This window comes from Saccostrea cucullata, unplaced genomic scaffold (genome assembly GCF_032062105.1).
Source record: "Saccostrea cucullata isolate Sc308-1 unplaced genomic scaffold, CSIRO_AGI_Scuc_v1 ctg397, whole genome shotgun sequence".
NCBI lineage: Eukaryota > Metazoa > Mollusca > Bivalvia > Ostreida > Ostreidae > Saccostrea > Saccostrea cuccullata.
In genome coordinates, this window is record NW_026924611.1 from 96,590 (window position 1) to 100,837 (window position 4,248).

Below are 4,248 nucleotides of genomic sequence, written 5' to 3' on the forward strand. Positions count from 1 at the left end.
TTTTGTATTTCGTGGTGGCCATAAATTCATGGGTCTCTCCAAGCCTAAAAAACAACGAAAAATTAACCACTCCCCACGAAAATTAGTGATTTCACAGTATATCAGATCAAAATTGATCATTTCAGCAATGTGTATTGTTACTCTCTCAAAAAAATTAAAGCAACATGTATTGTTGTCTCTCACAAAAATTATATCATTACATTATATATGAGGCCTTGTAGCATTTTGAACAAAATGGTTGCACAAGTTTAAAGAGCAGTAACTTTGTGAAATAGGACTTAACCATTGAATGTAGTTTCACGTTCATTTTTGTTTTATATTTTATATAGAGACGTCACCATATATCGGTGAAGGGCTTCAAAATTTGATATTTCCTGGGCTCTCAACGCCATTGAGTAGTGAGGGATCTTTATCTTACCAACGCCTGTCGCGACATGGGGCCCTTGTTTTTAAGGTCTCATCCGAAGGACTGGCAACTTTCACTTCAACGTGGTAAGTACATGTTGACAGAACAGTTGCTACCTATTTTTCGACTTCTGTGAATCAATGCAGATATTCTCATGACTTTGGGCCTTCCTAACACGGAGCGAAGGCTCTACTGTCTGAGATATCGTGACGGTGTGAAATCAAGTGTGTGGAGTTTGGTGTGAAATAGGAAATAAATACCTCATCAAGTCCTATTAAGGCTGTAAGGGGAACTACATGTACCCTTTCTTTCTAAGGGGTTTGTATAATTTTCTACTTTAAACATATGGTAATTTTGCTTTGTTATCAAATTTATTTAAAAAATTATATTGATTTGAAATTTTGATTTATGTATGTTTTCACTTTATTGTCTGTGAACCATATCAATCTTCGATACACAATTTTTTTAAATTTTATTATAAAAAATACCTTGGTACACCTTCAGAGTCATAAACTTTTACATCCTGTTTGAATGAATATAAAGACAAACAATAAATAATTAAGGGTTTCTAACTACTTTTATTATTCATTTCTGTGCAAACATAGCCATTCACATATTCGACGTGCATTGTCGCATTTCATGTCCACCTCCAAGCTTCTGGAAATGATAATGCATTATTTGAAAAAAAAGATTAAGTAACGTATTTAAAAAAAAACATGTCTATGTAATATACATTGTTTGATTTTGTCTGCAAATTCAATAACCGTAAAAATGAATATTACTTATACAAAAAAAATCTAAAAAATGTAACATCCTTCAAATTTAAAAAAGTCAACAAAGCTGGATATAACAATATATGCAAAAAAGTTTATTTTCTCTTAAAATGCGACAAAATTATAGAAATTATAGCTTATTACACAATAACACAGGAAAGTTTAGCAAATATTCTTTTTTCGTTATGAATATTGACACACTGGGTGTCTTCAAACTGATCTACAGGTATATAAAAAAAATCACAACCTCGACATACATGTGCTATGACACATTTAAGAATGTTATAAACTGTGAAACATACCCGCCATGTTTGCATCTATATCCGGGCTTTTGGTACTGTCCTCAGTAACGGCCATATCGGCTGCCGCTAAAGCTGCTATAGGGGTACCGGTTATAGCTACTGTACCTATTGTAGCCTCCGTATGGATATCGGTTGTAGTCATCGTAACGGTTTCCGTAGCCTGCAATCATTTGGAACATAATATGACTTTTTTTATATGAGAGCATGAAAAAAATCAAATAGAGCATATTGTTATATTGTTTCCTGAAAACCTATCTACCAATATCATAAGAAGACTAAGTATCATTATTTTGTGAGTCTTCTGCCACGTACCACACGTTACTTTTTCCATAAATTTATATACTTTTTATGAAATGTTTTTTTTGTCTTGAAAAGAAATTGAAAGAAATATTTATACATGCAATGTTAAATTTTCATTTTCCTAGTTATTCAAACTTTTCTGTCGGAATAAATGGTAATAATTGGTAAATGGTAGTCATAAGAAATCAGTAATAATCGAAGTAATAAGAAAAAGGTAGTAAATTTTTTCCCTATTCATTTCAAAGTGGGCAAGTGGACACTTCGATTATAATCAGATATGAACGTATCTTTTATCGATAGAAAACAACAATCATTAGCAGCTAAGAATTCTAAAAGTTTGATTAAAGGAAAAACAGTGTTTGCAAGAAAAAATAAAAGTACAAGAATTCTGTTTACCATAGTTGTCGTAGTTGTCATAGTAACCTCCATATCGTCTGTTGGGATAGTATCCGCTCCTGTATCCACCCCTGTAGTAGTCGTTATAGTAAGGATAGGCAGAGACTACAGCCAAACAAAGAAAGACAACCAAGACTAAAGCCTTCATCATGACTGAAGATCTGTAACAAAAAAATGCACCTGTTAATTTGTACAAAAGAAATAGAGAATGAATAGAATTATTCAAAACAAACAAAAATTCGAGATTATAGCATACAAAACGTAATGTCTAATCTGTTATATGTATTACGAAGTTATAAAATCGTACAAGAATCAGTTTGCCCTTTGTTAAGATTGCAGCAATAAAATAACCTTAAAATTTTCTTTTTCTTTTCTTTTCTTTTCTTTTTTTCTTTTTTTTTTTTTTGCAGATTTTTCAGACAAATTATCTTTAATTTAGGCGGAATATGATAAGAGATTATTTGAATTTTTTGAATGACGAAGAAATATATGGAGAAAACAATGCAATTAATTATCTTTGATTTTTTTTAAAGATATTAAAATTAGAAACAAACAGAGAATCCAGTTTTTTTATTTTAAAATTTCTTACGAAAGTATGTAATATTTCAACTTGGTATTTTGGTTGTTTGTTTGTCCGTTTAATTAACGTCCTATCATCAAAAGTACCGGTCCTACGTCCCTAATGGGATTGGAACCCGGGAATTAAAAAATCATTTCTTTACTGTAGACTGTAGAGTTAACATTCTAAGAACTGTTCAGCACGATTTGTTATCAATTCTAAATTTACAAGTTCTATGTAATTGACATTTTCACAGTCGTCTTTTTTCATATTAAACAGGAGCAATTTCTATTTTGGTTGTTCTATACTTTTTTATCTAGACATATAAAAATTGCTAAGGATATTTAATTCGTAAAATATATATATATAAAAACTATGTTCATCTGTGGAACAGATGCGTAATTTTATTTTTAAAAATCAACTAGAAAACACCGAAAATCTCAAAATCGTTTAAATCCGAATAATTTCAATTTTATCGAGACACAAATTTAGCAATTTATACCAAAATTTTGTACATGGTTATATATTTTTAATTCTTTTTTTTTTTTTGCAATTTCATAATGTCAAGAACAATATCAATAAAAACAGGAACAGTTTATAAGCGATAGTCAATTAAAGAGAAATCAAATCATTGCAAATAATTCTAATATGAAATCCTTACTAAAATATCTACGTTAATAGCAATAGAATATACTTACTGTTCGAGTGGAAACAGATGTCGGTAGGAAGCAAAGGAGTTGTACAGAGATCAGTTCTATAACACCTACTTTTATAACCAAAGATCAAGGGTCATTCTTCATGGATGCAAATAAGATGACCTGATTTGTCTTATCTAATCTCATCGATAATGAAAAAAGATCACCCACAATTCTTTAAAGTGAATACTTCTACAAGAAAATAAAAAACAATCTTCTATCATTTTTCCTACTTTAGTATTCATCGCAAAAATAGGAACACAGTAAGAATTAAGATGCATGGTTTAATTTGAAATTGTTTCTATTGTAACTGATAAACATAATCATTATCTAATTAAGTAGGCTTTATTTATTGCGTTTCTTAACCTTTTTTCGGAACGCAGTATTGTAAAGTTGAACGTAATTTAGAAAAAAATCATGCAGATTTTAATTTATGCAAGGAAAATGATTATTGTAATGGTCAATTATATGTTTATAAGATACATGTGAAAATTGACAATAATGGGACAAATCGAATAGAAAGAAAACAAGAATTCAATAATTCATTTCCCTAAGCGTCAAAAAGACAGAAATATGCATAAGAAAAACAAATAAAAAGAATATTTCTGACATTGGTATTTTTATGTTTTACACATATCTTTCCATTCCTTTCCAACAAATTATAGAAAAAGTAACCAAAGTTCTGCTTGAATAGAAAAAGGAGGTTAAAGGAATTATATTTTACAACACATTTTATTCAACAGAAAGCAATGGTGTTTCCTAAATTGATCATCACATTTTCATGTTTACGTAATAACAAATTGTATATGAGACGGCT

The 4,248-nt window shown here is 29.9% G+C and overlaps 1 long non-coding RNA gene across 1 annotated transcript; it reads right to left on the minus strand.

Annotated features, from left to right (window-relative positions):
* Positions 1-999: 999 nt before the first annotated feature.
* LOC134266845 (uncharacterized) lies at positions 1,000-2,266 on the minus strand. The gene is made up of 3 exons (XR_009992054.1): positions 2,178-2,266; positions 1,482-1,641; positions 1,000-1,063 (listed from the first exon to the last, which is right to left on the minus strand). It is a non-coding gene; the product is annotated as an uncharacterized LOC134266845 (long non-coding RNA).
* Between the last annotated feature and the right edge of the window lie 1,982 nt (positions 2,267-4,248).